General features: G+C 44.7%; 1 protein-coding gene across 31 annotated transcripts in view; it reads left to right on the forward strand.

Moving 5' to 3' along the window:
• PPP6R3 (protein phosphatase 6 regulatory subunit 3) overlaps positions 1–16,563 on the forward strand; it is a 135,949-nt gene that overhangs the window by 31,099 nt on the left and 88,287 nt on the right. For 28 of the 31 annotated variants that reach the window (XM_019812796.3, XM_003993712.6, XM_023240162.2 and 25 more), the window contains exon 2: positions 12,666–12,818. The gene's annotated coding sequence lies outside the window, so the exon portion shown is untranslated. Of the gene's footprint in view, positions 1–12,665; positions 12,819–12,904; positions 12,924–15,383; positions 15,400–15,556; positions 15,669–16,563 lie in introns of those variants that run through there. The other 3 variants (XM_045039655.1, XM_019812793.2, XM_045039657.1) reach the window with 3 other exon arrangements.

Consider the following 16,563-nt stretch of genomic DNA (forward strand, 5'->3'; position numbering starts at 1 on the left):
CTTTTTCCCCCTCTTGCCCTCTATTTGTGGAAGGCCTGGGTTGTTTTGTGGGGTCCCCACAGTGTTCTGTGTCCTGTTCGCCGGTAGCTGTGTCTCTGTTTGAGGGGTAAACTTTGTCATCCTCTCACTGGGGGTGCTTGTTTGGTCGTGATCTGTCTGTGGAGGCTGAATGAGGACCCAAATTTAAATTTTTAAAGGGCTTCCAACCTAAATCACGTTGAAATTCGTTCAGGTCACAGTTGTTCTGTACTTCAAATGTAATGATCATTTGGATTGTCCTTTCTACCCTATCACTTTCTGGGTTTGTGAGGCCATCTGAGAGTGTGTTTTCTGCAGAATGACAACATAGACTGTAAAGCTTGTCAACGTGAGTGTATCCCACACCCTCTCCGTGGCTTGATAATGTTGCAGGGGGAATAACAAAACGAGTCCGGCTCTCGTTAACTAGACTTTGCGTGTTTATCCTTAACTTGCTTGCTTTGCCTTGTGCGGTCCGCCAACCTTCCTTCTCTTGTGGCTGATTTTTCGAGTTGTGATGACCAATGTTTTACTAGTTGATGACTCCTAATCTTCAAGTTATTTTTAGGCCAGCTTGAATTTCCAGTCTTCCCCAGTCTGTCTTTCCCTTCTAACAGAAATTTTGGCCATGAGAAATTAGAAAAATTAATGACGACATGATTAGAATGCACATTAAAGAAGTAAGTAATTATTTCTTAAGATGCGTGTGTACCTAAAGTTTAAACATAGGGGCACCTGGGTGGCTCAGTCGGTTAAGCGTCCAACTCTTGATTTCAGCTCAGGTCATGAGCTCACGGTTCGTACGATCGAGCCCTACGTTGCATCAGGCCCTGCGTTGACAGCATGGAGCCTGCTTGGGATTCTCTCTCTCCCTCTCTCTGCCCCTCCCCTACTTGTGTTCTCTCCCTCTTTCTCAAAATAAATAAACATTTAAAAGAATAAAGTTTTAAACATAGAAAATTTTCTTAATACCAAGTGTGTCGTACAAGTGTCATCCAACTCCCAAGTGAGAATTACACGTTTAATGTTTTGTTTTTAAGTGAGCGCACATAAATGATACTGACTGCTGGCCATAATTCATTCGGCAAGCATCTTGCTGCCAGATCCGTGCCAGGCCCAGCTCTTGCCATGCTGTGGTCATACATGGTTAGAAAAAGGTGGCCATGGTGCTGGTGCTCTCAGTGAAATGCTCAGGACAATGTCTCAATGAATAGGATATAATGCAATATGGGATCTTAACTTTTTTCAATGTGCAGTCAGCATAAAAATTACCAATGAGATATTTTCATTTCTGTCTTTTGTACCACGCCTTTGAAATCAAGTGTGCATTTTATGCTTACAGCACACCTCCGTCAAACCGTCTAGATTTCAAGTGCTCCGAAGCCTTACGTGGCTCCTGTAGTGGACCACATGGATCAGAATTATTGTTACCATGCCTCGCACGGAGTGGCAGGGGACGCTGACGAGGAACCCAAATCCACAGTGGCTTAGACGGTCCAGAGGAGACCCAGGGAGATGGATCAGGAAGCTGTTTCTCTTCTCCTGGGGGAGGGGGCTGGTGGTGGCAGAAAATGGAGGCGGGGAGGTACTCAGAAGACGGAAGTGGATGAATAGGATTGGTAGGGAAGAGAAGAGCCAGCGTGGTTTCCGGGCTCTGACTTTTACACCTGGGGCGTGCCTTTCCTGACACGGGGACGACACGGGGACGGAAAGGATTGATGGCCGGTCAGTGTTGGTGTATGGTGGACAGGCAGTTTTGGAGACACTGACTTTGGGGTGCTCGAGCCATCCGACGGGGAATGTCGGCCCGCAGTTGGGTGCCTGCATTTGAAGTGCAGAGATGGTCTTCGGTTGTATAAAGTTGTATCTCAACTGTGTCTGTAGAGGCCTTTTTATTTTTATTTTTTTTAATTTTATTTTTAAAAATTTTTTTTTAACGTTTATTTATTTTTGAGACCGAGACAGAGCATGAACGGGGGAGGGGGCAGAGAGAGAGGGAGACACAGAATCGGAAGCAGGCTCCAGGCTGTGAGCCATCAGCCCAGAGCCCGACGCGGGGCTCGAACTCACGGATCGCGAGATCGTGACCTGAGCTGAAGTTGGGCGCTTAACCGACTGAGCCACCCAGGTGCCCCTGTAGAGGCCTTTTTAAAACCCACTGAAATGGCTTCATTTAGTCAACAAGACTTTTTTTTGAAAGTGTCCCGGGCCTTGTTGCGGTCGCTGGGGCGACACCTCGAATAGAACAAGTGTGAGCGGACACCCCAGCTAATACGGTCAGGTCAGCTTGGGAGAGCGAAGTAGGTAGCGGGCACCGCCGGACCCTGCGGCCTGCACCGCGGTCGGTCGTGTGGGAGGGGAAGGGAGGGGAGGACGGGAGCCCCGGCTAGGGAGACTGAAGGAGCCAGGGAGGAAACCGGGAGCCTAATACCAAAGAAGGCGAGTGAGGAGAATGTTCTAATGAGGAGGGGCTGCTGGTCAGCTGTATTGAAAGCTGCCGAGGGCGAGTTCAAGATGAGGACAGAAGGAGTTGCATTTGGACTTAGCCCCACCTGGAGGTCACTGGGGACCGGAAAGAGCAGTTTCAGTTGAGTGGCACAGATAGAGACACCAGATCGGAATGAGTTGAAGAGATTGGAATGCGGTCGGACAGAGGGCTCGTTCTCTGCCTTGTAAGTCACCACTACAAGTCACGGAGAAGGCCGGCCCCGGTGGAATCACGGACAAGGGATGCAGACAGACAGTTGGCTGAAGAGCGGAGTGTAAATGGCTCGCAGACGTACGAACGGTGCGCGTCAGGGCCAGGGTGTGGGGACACGGCGCGCCTGCATTGCTGGTGGCCCTTCGGATGGCACGGCCTCCGGGGGAGCCGTTTGCCCGGGTGCGTCTGGTTAGAAACACACGTTTGATCCGACAGCTCCACTCCTGGGAACCCCGGCGTTGTTTCATAATAGGAAAAATGAAAACTAAACGGTCATCAGTGGTGGCCTAGTGAAAGCAACTGCGATACAGAGGAAAGTCTGTCAGGTAAAACATTTTACTCTGTGAGGAAGAAGAATTTGGTTTTGTTTTTTCCTACCGTGCTATAAACCAAACTCTTTGAGAGGGGTTTTTCCCCCCTTAAGGATGGAGAAAAATATGAGGTCTGGTTCAGGCCACAGAAGCTATTTGTAAATGTGCCTTTGAAGAGCTGTGTTAAGGTTTTCATTCTGCCTTGAGCTTCTGCCTATTAACTCGTTTCACGCAAGTTGTGAATCTAAATCCTGTTCTCCAGATACCCGTCGGGATTCTTTTCGGAGGACCCTGTCCTGTTTTATATATGTACTGGGTTGTATACCACAGGAAAGGTGGGTGTGGGTATCTTATAAGCTTCGTGGATGAATTCATACTCCAGTTTACCTTACGACACCTACAAATAACCACAACTCCTATCAAAAGGGCATCGAGTTGTATTGGGTGTGGGTCCTTGACAAAGCAGGCCTATGGTACTGTTGGAGAACGCTGAAGGTGGCACTGGGGATTATAACCTGACGTAGGAGGAAGAGTTTCTTGGTCCACTTTTTATGGGAGAAAGGGACCGTACACACCTTTGTGAGCCCTCTGTTCCCCTGACCTTTCTGCAGTTTGGCCTTCCTTGGAGGTGGTGTGTCCATATGTGGACTTAAAGCAAAACGAAAATACTGGACACAGACCAAATCAGTTTCCTAGCAGAATACAGTGATACTGTACAACTCTATAAATTCTGTTACCGGGACTCTATACTTTAAGATCTTGCTGAAATTTACTGAATTTCTTAAGAGTTTGACTGTGGTTACTCATTGGTTCCTTTTTCTTCATCTCTTTGAATCTCCTGGTTTCACTTAGATTTTATATTTCATTTTCTAGAAGGCTAGGATTTGAAGCATCATAAGTGATAGTTTAGTCTGATCTTCTCATTTTACAGATAAGGTAAGTTTAGAGAGATGAATTCTTGCCCAGAGGTTGACTGAACCAAATCTGTGTTCTCTTTTAAGTCTTCCCCATTGTTTGGTGGCGTGGGGCATACAGTATGGCCTCTGCGCATCCTTGGGCCGAAGTACCTTGCCATGATTTGGAGGGAGGTGTGGTTTTAGTTGCGTTGCCTAACGAAGATCGTTTATACGCTGCGCTAAATTATTTACAGTCACAGAGATAATCTAGTTGAACTTTTTAAAATGTTTATTTAGTTAGAGAGAGAGACACACACATGAGTGTGCGCACCTGGGTGGGGCAGAGAGAGGGAGAGAGACAATCCCATTCTTGGGTTGAGTTCTCAGGGGACGAATTCTTCCACTTTCATGGTGCTTAGCACATTTTCCAATCTCTGTACTTTTATTTAACTTACTAATCACTTGGTTGCCAAGATGTCCTGCAAAAAGTTTTGATGTGTTTCTTGCCGTTGTATCCTGGATTATGGAAATCTCAGCTTTTACATCAAATTAAACTTGATGGTTTATCGTGGCTGAGCCACTTGCTGGCGATTGAGATCGTGTCGCCCTGCATACCATTGCCCTCATCTTCTAGGCAGAGCTGGGGCTTTCCTTTGGATGCTAATTTACTAATTTATGACTTGGCTCCATTTTAGTAGCAACTTAGATTGGGTTGGCTTCATGCATGACTGCAGTGATTTGAGTATCCCATAAGGTGCATAGCCAGACGATGATGTAATCTAATCAGGTGCCAAAGTTTTTACCTAAAGTACTTTACATATGTGATTGTGTTTTTAAAAAGTGATAGTATGGATTTACTGTGGATGTTTTATACTTTAATAAAGACTTTTTTTTTTTTTTTGCGTTCTTGGTATGGTGATTTCTCATTAATGATTGTTTTTAAGTTTATTTATTTGGAGAGAGAGCGAGAGCGTGTGTGTGCGCGAGTGGGGGAGGGACAGAGAGAGAGAGGGAGAGAGAGAATCCCAAGCAGGCTCCTCACTGTGCAGAGCCTGACATGGAGCTTGATCTTACAAACCATGAGATCTTAACCTGAGCCAAAATCAAGGGTCGGACGCTTAACCGAATGAGCCACCCAGGTTCCCCATGATTGATGATTTAGAAGCCTTGGTATTCTTGCCACGGCTTGTATTAAAATGATTGGCGTTTCTGAAATTAGCTGAGTTACATGTATATGTGTATATTTAAGTATAAATATTGAAATACTAAGTATAAATATTTACATGCAAATATATCTTTAAATTTCGTTGAAAGATACCTTTGGGAGTGCCTGCATGGCTCAGTCGGTTAAGCGTCCAACCCTTGATTTAGGCTCAGGTCAGGATTTCACGGTTTGTGAGTTTGAGCCCTGCATCAGGCTCTGCGCTGACTCTGTGCTGACAGCGTGGAGCCTGCTTGGAATTCTCTCTCTCCTGGTCTCTCTCTGCCCCACCCTTCTCAAAAAAACCAACCAACAAACAAAACAAAAACCCCACACTTAATTGTTGCACTAAGACCACCACAAGACTGGAGTCATGGGTTAAATAATTATATATTAAGAAAAAGAAAGAAAGATGCCTCTGAAGTCATCCAAATTATTTAGTTAGGTGATTTCTCCCAATTATGAGTTGTTCGTTCATTTTTGATGATTTTTGCATTCAAGTTTTTGTGGATTTTTAAAATTATTATTCACACTGTGCTAGGCATTGAGGATGAGATGATGGGCAAGGCCTCAAAGATGGATTATCTTCCCATCTCATACTCCCTCTCTTTGGACTTGGGTGTTTTGAAAAACACGTGTGAGAATGAATACTTACAGAAGTGAGGGGAAGACCCATGTTAAAATTTTACTCTGATCGAGCTGGCCTACCTTGGAGCTTCCTGATGTTGCTAAGAAGTCATCAAGTGACTTGCTTTTATGTGATCTGGCTGGGTCGCCTCTCTGTACTTGAGAAGGTGTTTTGTTTGTGCGTGACGTAGGATATAAGGAGAACATGCTTTCTCGTATGTTCTGCATTAGCTGTGACTTCCTCTTGTGAATTTGCATCAGTGGGGAATATCTTGGAATCTATATTAAAAATTCACGTGACAGCATAGAGAGATTTTCATTGGCTTTTTTTCCTAAGGTGAGCTTAAAAAAACAAAACCTAGTTCACATAAGGGTTATTTGGAGTAAGTCCTTTCTTATTATCCTCAACTGTAAAATAGGAATTAATACCTAAGAGAGTGGAAAATGCTTGCATAATGCTAGCACAAAGGATTTGTAAGGGTAGATGTTCATTGTTGCTGTTCTCAAATTCTATGACTAAGCAAGTACGTATTTAGACACTGTTGAGTTGAGAGTCTGGTTTTTTTTCACTGTCTTAGGCTAAACCAGTCCTCATTTCTGACTGGTAATTTTATAGGTATATTGTTCTTGAGTTCCCCTTCTTGGCCTTGGTCAGAGTTAGTAGTACTGAAAAGAGGAGATGCTCAGTGATAGAGCTATTTGGCTGTTGAAGAAAATGCGGCTCCTTCAAAGAATGGTTGGCAAAAATAAATATAAAAGTGTATTATCTCTTTCTTAAATCTTGGTTTCCTGTTTTGAAGGGGGCCCTCTGGATCCATTTCCTCTGAAAGAAGAATCTAACGATACTCATTTCTATAGACTGAATGTCGGTGTCCCCCCTCAAGGTCCGTGTGTTGAAATCTAATCCTTACGCATCCTCGCATCCTCGGTGTGATGCTGTTGGGAGGTGGTTAGACCATGCGGGTGGAGCCTTTATGAAGGGGGTTTAAAAACCCACCCCGGAGGTTTGCCGGCCCCCTCCTGCTGAGCGAGCACACAGCAAACAAGACCACTGCCTGTGAACCTTGAAGCGGGTCCTCACCAGACACCGAGATGTTGGGCTTTCCCAGCCTCTAGAACTGTAAGAACTAAATTTCTGTTGTCATCAGCCGCCCAGTGTGGTATTCTGCAGTGGCCTCAGTAGACGAGGACGTCAGCCGCTAGGGTGCACGTCGTAGCGGTCACTAGCAAACCCCTGCTTTTCCTCCTTCAGCCCCGCAACACCGGGCTGCTGTTCCGCGCTTCCGCACTCTCAAGAGCGCTTTGGCCAGGCCCTTCTCATCTTCGCCCTTTCGTTACGATGTAAACCTTGGGGTTTCCTAGAAGTTAAACACCTGGGGAGAGTTGCCCCTTTTTGAGAAGGAAGTACCTGTCATCATCCTCGTGGATTGTCCTCGTGGACATCCTTCGTGTGTGTATCTTTAATCTTTTTTTTTAATGTTTATTTGTTTTTGAGAGAGAGAGAGAGAGAGAGACAGTGCATGAGCAGGGGAGGGACACACAGAGAGAGAGAGAGAGAGGGAGAGGCAGACCCAGAATCTGAAGCAGGCTCCAGGCTCTGAGCCGTCAGCACAGAGCCCGACAGGGGGGCTCAAACCCATGAACCGTGAGATCATGACCTGAGCCGAAGTCAGATGCCCTGCCACTGGCACCATATTTAAAGCCTAGATTACTTTGTTTTTATAGCAGATTCATAAATTACTGAAGCAGGAAGAACACTTAGAGTTTATTAGTACAACTCGTTATTTCATAGATGAAGAAATGGGTACTCAGGTTAGAGGACTTAGTTTCATAGCTAGTGAGTTGCTGTTGTTAAAGCTCTCTGGTCTCAACATTTAAAAGCTTTTCCCAGTTAAGCATTCTTCTTAAAAATTTATTAAAAAATTTTTTTTGTCAGTGTTTTACACATCCACAGTTAAGAGTGAGCTAGTTCTGGGAGGTTGGATAAGAAAACAGCTTTCTTTAGCCTCCCCACCCTCTTTTCCCTTTTCCTGAAGGCAGCTTGTAGTTCTTTGAATTCTTCTGGCCAATTAAAAAATGTATTTACCTCCATATGTCTGAAGAACATATTCGAAGAGTTCATATTTGCTTACTTGTATGCTAATTTGTTTTTGGTTTTAAGCATATCTATTGATTTCCTGCTGTGAAAAGATACGGAATAAGGATTAGCTTTCTCCTCTCCCCTCCCCACAGTCTGTCTTCTCCATCTTTCCTTGATAATTTTATTACAATTTTGGTTAAATCAGTAATTACTTTTATCATTATGACCCTGTGTGCTCTTTAATGTTAAGTGGTAAATTACAAATATTTTTCCTTTCCTAAAAATTTTTTGGTTTTCCCAGAAATAGTATCACTTCCCCCTCTAAAATTTTATGTTTGTTTGTGTTTTTTTTTTAATGTTTATTTATTTTTAAGAGACAGAGAGACAGAGTGAGTGGGGAAGAGGCAGAGAAAGAGGGAGATAAAGAATCCAAAGCAGGCTCCAGGCTCCAAGCTGTCAGCACAGAGCCTGATGATGCGGGGCTCAAATCCACCAGCTGTGAGATCAATACCTGAGCCGAAGTCGGATGCTTAACTGACTGAGCCACCCAGGCACCCCTGTTTGTTTGTTTATATGTAATCTCTCCACCCAGCGTGGGACTTAAACTCACAACCCCAAGGTCAAGAGTCACATGCTGTACCAACTGAACCAGCCAGGCACCCATCACTTTTTAATTTTTTATTTTTTGAGAGAGAGTATGAGTGCACAAACTGCGGAGAAGGGGTAGAAGGAGAGAGAGAGAGAGAGAGAGAGAGAATATCTTAAGTAGGCTCCCGCCTCCCATGACCCTGCAATCATGACCTGAGCCAAAATCAAGAGTTGTACGCTCAACCGACTGAGCCACCCAGGTGCCCCACCATCACTTTTCTAAGAAGCTATTAATGCACTGTTTTAGCCTCAGACTTTTAGTCAGTTACGTGTTCAGCCAGCATTCCATCAGCCTTATCTTTTCGAGGAAATCTTTCCCCGCTCCAGCCTGCCCTGCTTGCCCTCCCTGCAGGGAGCACAGTGGTCTGCCAGGATCCCAGGGGTTCTCTCCGCCTCTCTCCTGCATTGACTCTCTTGTTCTTGTATTCTGTGTTGTCTTCTTTATGGCTGTCCCTCTTGTGTCAGTGGAGCACAGTCTCTGCACGGTAGCTTTCTGTGAATAAATCGTGTAGGAGGTAGATCTTTTGACTCGTGTTTCTGTGTACTCTTGGTTGATAGTTTGGCTGAGTATAGACTCCCGGGTCAGAAATCATTTTCCTTCTGTTAATTATTCTCTGTGCCCTTTTAAATAGTATCCTGTGTTTTTTGTTTTTTTTCCCCCCAATGGATGTATTATCCATCTGAGGATACAATTTTTTTTTTTTTATATATTCTCTCTTCCTTGTATAGTCTTTACTCCAGCTTGTATTTTTCTGTTTGTTTTGCCCTTGACTTTTCATGCTAGAGGATTTCCTGAGATTCTGGCGATCTTTGGTTTTCCTTCATATTTAAAAGTCAGGGATACACATAGCACACACAGTTGAATTATATGGAACCACCGTCTTTCCCAGCTTTGTCCTTGGCTCTCAAATCTTCATTTCTGCATTACATTCTCCACTAAAAGAACCAGGGCTCCTTGGAAGATGGATGATTTTAGAGCTGGGACAGAGAACGTTCAGGATGAATCTCGAACATGTTGTTATGCCAGGAAATAAGGAAGTGCTCAAAAAGCATGGAAGGCACATGGGAGTCTGCTTGAAGGGATTCTCACTGGCTGAATCTGGGACAACTTGAGTATCAGAGTGGATAATGGCATTAATAAGTAAAATGAGAACCTATGAGTCCACACTGTTAACAGAATAAAGATGAGTGGGGAGAAGGAGGCCCGCCTTCCTGAAGTTAGAATGTCATCTGATGAAGGAATAGTAGACTTTCAAGAAAACACCGCTTTATAACCATCAGAGTAACAGTTGATTCAGACAAAAATTGCCAGTGGGTATTAAAACTACTGAGTGAGGGTTTTAAGGACATAATCTCAAAATATCTTCCCACAGATTACTTACCAATTGATTACTTGGGAGAAAACGGTTATTTTACAGTGGAGAAATATGGCACATATCGTCTTAACTGGGTGATCAGAGTGGTCACCAGTAAAGGGACAGGTTGACATCTGCCTTATGTGATACTCTGGGAAAAACAAAACTTCATTCATTCCTGCCAGAAATGCATACCCTGTAGTCTTCAAAAAGATCAAAAAACGAAAGACTAAGAAATGCTGGCGGGCTGTTTCAGACAGGAGTGGAAGGAAATGTGACAAAGGATCCTGAGTGGAGGGGAGGGAAGATTGCCACGAACGACATCATAAAACCATTGGCAGGATTAGAAAGTGAACTATTTACTCCATAGTCAACAGGTGCTGTGTTCTTGACTGTGACATATGTACTGTGCTTGTGTTACGTACTATCCTTGTTCTTACGAAATACACAGTGGCGTGTTTGCGGAAAGGTCCACGAAACCTTTGCAGAAAGGTCTCAAACATTTGGGATGTTCGCGGAGAGGGAGTGGAGCGTTCAAGCAAAAGTGACCCAGTGGTCACTTGTGAGACTAGTGGAGGCTCGCTGCGAGTTTCTCGTACTGCTCTTGCAACTGTCCTGCAAATTTGCGATAAAAAGGGTTTTTAAAAAAACATTTGGTTTTAACAGTAGTAGATGGGAGGCTCCCATCACAAGAGGGGTGCGTTGGCTACGAACTTTCCAGCACAGCGACTAGTTGCGCTCCTTGGTTGGGAAGTGCCCAGTGTCTTGGTGCTTTCAGGTTCTTTTCTTTCTCAAGTTCCGTTAGCTCCGAAGACTGTTGGCGCCCAGTAAGAGAATCCGGCTGGGGCTGGGGTGGGCAGTGGGGCGTGCCTGTGTCTCCGCATTTGTTCTGCAGTTCCCACAGCCTTTCTGTTGTCAGGGTGGCAAGCTGTCCCCAGCTGTGCCCAGCTGAACCAGGGTCTCCCAGTTCAGAGGCCTGCCTCCTGGGGCTGGCAGGGGTGGGACAGAGGGTGAGGGTGTTTAGGGATCTGAGTATTCAGGGAATAATTTCTTCAGGCAGCACTCCTGCTCCCTTCCAGCACCCCTCCAATTCTGTTGCCTTCTCCTGGTCCTTGTAGATTGTGCCTTTGAAAAACAAGGCAAAACAACCGAGGTGGTCTTTTTACTGTCGATCTAGAGGCATTTCAACGTGTATTCAGTATATGCTCTTTACTCAGAGTTCCGCTGCTCCACTCGGACACTGGCCTGTTCTGTCTTCCATCGTCTGGTCCTGTTTCTCATGTTCTCCCACCTTAGAATGACCAACTGTATTTCTTGCCATCAGTAGTATAGACCCCACTCCCTTTCCTAATTAGCCTAAGTGAAAAGAGTAGGAGCAATTATGCAAAGACCGTATTCCAGAAAAGTGGATTAAGTCTCAGCATACTTGTTCCTCTTTAATAAGCACTCAGGTTCATAATGCTCGGGAGTACATTTGACAGCGGGTTTTTTCTTTTGGCTTCCTGGATGGGCGTGTGGGGCAGGGTGAGGCCGGCAGGTTGTCCAGCTCTGCTGGGAGCCTGTGATCCGCCCACAAGCAGGAGAGGTGGGTGGTCTTGGCTCCTGGAAAAGATGATTGCGGATTAGTTTTGAGGGTCCTGCGGCCACTCAAATTAAACGCTAAAGAGAGTGTGTGCGTGCGTGCGTGTGTGTGTGTGCGTGTGTGTGTGTGTGCACGAACGCGTGCACACACAAATCCTGTGGAGCACATCAGATTTTTATGTTCTTTTCATTTTAACCTGGGTTTCTTACTGTTTTGTTTCATTCATTTTATCAAGCAGTTGGCATTGTTTCTATTTATTACTTGACGGAAAACATTGACCCGAGTGTAGTGTGTTTTATGGAAGAAAGGTTATCACATGAACAGCATTTTTTGTGAAATGCCTTGTAGACTGCATTCTTACGAGATTTCTCATTAGCATATTGTCCATAGTTTGAGTCTTTTTTTCCTGCAGTGTTAAGTTATAAATGAAGTGCCTTGGAAGACAGTTTATAGTCCTTTCATGTGTAGTATTTGATTCATTGACATTAGAATTTGGCTGTATAGCCAGTACTTCAGTGACTTCAGTATTCTGCTTACATTTCCTGGTAAACATTATGTTTTAACGTATTACATGGGGCTACTTGAGGGCATTTAGAGGGAGATACTTTGAAAATCTGCTTTAAAATTTTTATTTTATTACTATTTTTATTTAATTTTATTACTATATTTTTAAGTTTATTTATTTTGAGAGAGAGACAGCGCGAGCAGGGAAGGAGTAGAGAGAGGGAGGGGGGGGGGAGAGAGAGAGAGAGAGAGGATGAGAGAATCCCAAGCAGGCTCTGCACAGGGTCCATCGCAGGGCTGGAAGTCACGAAACTGAGATCGTGACCTAAGCTGAAACCAAGTCAGACACTTGACCATCTGAGTCACCCAGCCACCCCCGAATTTGCTTTCAGTGTTTTAAAGTATGGTGCCATTACTTAGCTCTGTGTTGGATAAGAATATTATTGATGTTTTCATAAGATGACGATAATACGTATGTTCTTTGTTATTTGTTCACAGATGGTGACATTACGGTGTCTCTATTTCTGGGTTATTGTTTAGTGTAGGTTAAAAGCTGAGGCAGGGGGACGACAGTGCCTTTTTTCCCTGTTTTCCCACAGAAAAATTGCAGTTAACTAGAACTTTTCAGTTTTCTGAGGTGTAGTTCTATGTGAATCAGGACCCTGAAACAGTATCTTTACTGACAGCTGTCATCAGACCCAGACAGAACACGCTGTGATCATATGCTCTTTTTTCTTTACAGAAGAGCTTCTGTTTTGCTTCCACGTCCCACTTTACTCCTGCTAATCTGCTAATGCAGTCAATTTGAAGACAACTGTTACCAGGATAACCTGTAATGGGCAAGGAGCCACAGAGAAGAAAACCTTTCTTTTAATTTTTAAACTTGGTTTGAAAGGTAAGACCATTGAGATCATCAGGCGTTTTCTTCCATGAGTTGCATCAAGGAGAGCAGTGTTCTGTTGGGAGACCCTGGAGCCCAGAACAACCAGGGCTAGACCAGGTACAGTGTGGTTCTATGGCACTGGGGTGTTTTTAGGAGGTTAAATAGCAGCCTTTGTAGTTTGCTCTGGTGTGTCTTGGAATGCGCAGTACCCGCGGGCTTCCTAGTTTCCTAGGGGGGGTTAATCTGGGCCCCAAGGAGCAGCCAGGCCTAGCAAGCTGAAGGAGCACCCAGAGAAAGACTGCTCGTAGATGCCCAGCTGCTGCTCCCACATTACCTGCGAGAGAGGGAGTGTGTGTGTGTGTGTGTGTGTGTGTGTGTGTGTGTGTGTGTGTGAGAGAGAGAGAGAGAGAGAGAGAGAGAGGGAGGGAGAGGGAGAGAGAGGGAGAGGGAGAGAGAGAGGGAGAGAGAGAAATTGAGATTATTTTGTTCTTATTTTACACCAGCCACAGGACATCTCTGGTTTTCAGTCAGCCGTCTGACTCCCTGTGAGTCCTAATTACTGTCATTTTGGAACTCTTCGCTGAAAGTTTTTATTAAGGACCAGAGGTTGACTTGGCATATTTGACTTTTTGCTCAGTTGGCGCTTCAGAAAATGGCCCAGTGTAGGGTCTTTGGGGGGACATGACCTATTTTTAATCCGTTTTCATTTGCTCCATTGTATTTTTTTTTAAAGAACTTTTTTTTAACGTTTATTTATTTTTGAGAGACAGAGAGAGACAGGGCATGAGCGGGGGAAGAGGAGAGAGAGAGGGAGACACAGAATCTGCAGCAGGCTCCGGGCTCCGCGCTGTCAGCACAGAGCCCGACGCGGGGCTCCGACTCACAGAGTGTGAGATCGTGACCTGAGCCGAAGTCGGACGCTCCACTGACGGAGCCACCCAGACACCCCTTGCTCCATTGTATCTTGAGGAGAAGGTGGGCATAACCATTTAATCGGCTACGTTTCAGGCTTCGTCATCTCAGGAGACAGTGTAGTTACTCTGTTGTAGCAGGGTCTCTGCCCCTGATCCCCAGGGCTGTCTTTCCTTCAGCCCCTCCTGAATGACCCTCCTCCAACCTCCGGCCTCCCTCTGTGCTTACACGGTGAAGCTGCAACTCCTGGGCCTGATATTTAGGGTTCTGATTTCTCCAGCTTTTCCCCCCGTATTATTCTGTAAAAATCCTCATAGAGAGGATTCTCTCCAAAGTATTCTTTCACCTCTTGGCACCTTTTCTCCTCAGGCATTTTTTTCTTAAGGGGAGGGAGTGTGTTCTGGGGCCCAGCCCTTCTCTTTCTCTGCCTGGGGCTACCTTCTGACCTTGTGGGTAAAGTCTTTTCCGCTTCTGACTGCGGGAAGAATTCAGCCCATGTCGAGGGTTCAGATTTGAGGAGGTCAGGGCCACGTAGTTTAACAAGCTGTGGTCCGACCATCAGGCCGATTCACAATAAAAAAGATCATTTGTGACGCACGTGAGCTGTCGTCTTGCCTTTTTCAGCAGCTGGGTCAGAGCTGGGGTGACAGGAAGAGGGCACTAGTTTTAGGACCCACGGAGCCCTCCAGCTTGAATCCAGCTGCTTATTTTAGAGGCTGACCATCTTTTTTATGTTTATTGGACCCTTGTCTGTAAATTGTAACAATCATCTCCTTTTCTATCGTGATACCAGAGTTTCAAGAATGATTTCTGGAAGTGTTTCTATAATACTACACGTATTAGCCTGTTAAAAATGGAGATATAATTAACATATAACGTGAGTTTTAGGCGTACAACGTGATGACTTGGTATTTGTGTACATAGTGAAATGATCAGCACAGTTAGTTTAGTTGACTTCTGTCACCACCCAGTTACATGTTTTTCTTGTAATGGGAACTTTTAAGATCTCATGTAGCAACTTTCAAATCTATAATACAGGATTATTAACTGTAGCCACCATGCTGTACCTTACGTCTCGTGACTTACTTATTTTATAACTTGAAATCTGTACCTTTTAACCTCCTTTACCCATTCTGTCCATCCCCCATCATATGGTTTTACTATTAGTCTGTGTATTTGATCCCCCTTTTTCTAGGGCTCCACTCTCTTTCTACCTTTTTTGTCAAACTTTTCTGTGTTGTTCCAGTTCCTCTGTGGCCACTCCTTTGTGAACTCTTAGAATATCTCATTAAATTATTTTAGGATTGTTTTTTCTCTTTGAGCAGATTTAAACATGCCAGGAGCAAGGAGTTTTGACTTCTGCTTTGTATCTAGTACTTTTTAGATGGTAGGTATCATTCATTATTTAGTGGTAGGAGCTAAAATTTTAAACTTTTATTTTTTTTTTCAACGTTTATTTATTTTTGGGACAGAGAGAGACAGAGCATGAACGGGCGAGGGGCAGAGAGAGAGGGAGGCACAGAATCGGAAACAGGCTCCAGGCTCTGAGCCATCAGCCCAGAGCCCGACGCGGGGCTCGAACTCCCGGACCGCGAGATCGTGACCTGGCTGAAGTCGGACGCTTAACCGACTGCGCCACCCAGGCGCCCCAGGAGCTAAAATTTTAGAGCCATTTCTCACGGTAACATTTTAAAGACTGTCTGCCTCTCTTTCTCGCTCTCTTTTTTAATTTTGTTTTTCTTTGCTGACAAAGACTCTTAGCCGTGGCAGCTTGTAGAACGCTTCTTACCGTTAGCTGTATTCCTCCCGTTTCTTTTTTCACTCCCTCTGCTCATCAGATGCTGTCTGATGCCGGGTGAACTCTTCTCTTAAGAAGTTACTCATTAGTCTCCAGGAGGCCTAGAATCAGTGCCAGGTGGCTGAGAAGGATTTCCAAAGAGGAACAGCGCTGTAAGTATAGGGTTCTTTAGACCAGGGGTAGCGAGGCCCAGAGAGGAAATATCGTAGGTTTTGTAGACCCAGAGGCAAAGAAGAGGATATTATAAAGTGTTTGTACAATAAGAGAGCAGGTTTTCACAGATCTTGCTGATGGAATTAAAAATAGAAAAATACTGGAGTTCCGTTTTCTGTAATACCGATCTGCTGATGAGAGGGACGGGATTCTCTTTCCGGAGGGGATAACATTTTCACCGAAATGGTGTTCAGAGCCACGGTTCCCCTCTCAGACTCTACCGCACGTCTTCATCTAATCTATTAATGCTGATCTGTAATGAGGTTTACGTATTTCATCTTCGGAAATGTCCTTTTACACAGATAGCGCCTGCCACACTCCGATACTAGTCCACAGGTACATAGCGTCCTCACTCGTCCTCTCTCGGAGAGCAGCTGCGGAATTCTGTTAGATTCTGTTGCATCGTAGATTAAGCGCTTCCAGTTCACAGTTAGGAAAAACTTCCTCAAGTGTATAGCTGTATGGATTTTGCAATAGGAGAGCTTCCTTCATGTTTGCGTTAAGGTCTGAAAAATGCTGTTTAACTGTAGTTTGAGCGCAGAAAACGTACCCGCCGTAAACTTGTGTGAGAACAGGGACCTCCCTTCTTTTCACTCCTGAAAGCTAGTGCTAAAATGACCTTTTTTTAACCACAGTGGAGACTTTGCAGATCCGTGCTGGTTAGCCTTATCGTTTTAGGTTGAATTGATTAAGAAACATGAAGATTGCAGCCAGAGGCCGGTTTCCAGAGCCATTCGGTGTTCATTAGTAGTGGTTGAGAGTTGTTTTTCTCATTCAGGGAAATTTCAGTCTTGGCCCTGAGCTCAAGAAGTTGCAAAAAAAAAAAACCCCATT

The sequence above is a fragment of the Felis catus genome, chromosome D1 (genome assembly GCF_018350175.1).
Source record: "Felis catus isolate Fca126 chromosome D1, F.catus_Fca126_mat1.0, whole genome shotgun sequence".
Classification (NCBI taxonomy): Eukaryota; Metazoa; Chordata; class Mammalia; order Carnivora; family Felidae; genus Felis; species Felis catus.